The sequence below is a fragment of the Phalaenopsis equestris genome, unplaced genomic scaffold (genome assembly GCF_001263595.1).
Source record: "Phalaenopsis equestris unplaced genomic scaffold, ASM126359v1 Scaffold000152, whole genome shotgun sequence".
Lineage (NCBI taxonomy): Eukaryota > Viridiplantae > Streptophyta > Magnoliopsida > Asparagales > Orchidaceae > Phalaenopsis > Phalaenopsis equestris.
This window is the reverse complement of record NW_018164594.1, coordinates 1,764,221-1,764,625: the sequence shown is the minus strand read 5'-3', so window position 1 is coordinate 1,764,625 and position 405 is coordinate 1,764,221.

The window sequence follows — 405 nt, the reverse complement described above, 5'->3', positions numbered from 1 at the left end:
TGATTGTTGTGTTTGGTCAAAAATGACCTTATAAAGGATTTTCAACAAAAATTGTATGCCAATTTGAGGTTTAAGGCATTCAATTGTTGAGATTTGGGGTGTTAGCCAATATTGGGGCTAATTGGGGGTTTTGGTCAAAGATGGTCAAATTGATCAAATTGGACCATAGTGTAGTAGGACAAAATGAAATTGGGAATATTTTGGATTTATTGGGATTTTTTGGGAATTTTTGGAATTTTTGGATTTTTGGGCCATGGAGGGGTATTTTGGTAATTTGGTCATTTTTGTCATTTTTGGCAAATTTGGATGTATTCAAAGTGTTTGGAATGCGTTTTTATCAGTTTTGGGTATTTTGGCCAAATTTGGATCCGAAGGGCAGTTATGTAATTTGGAGGTGCCTAGGGG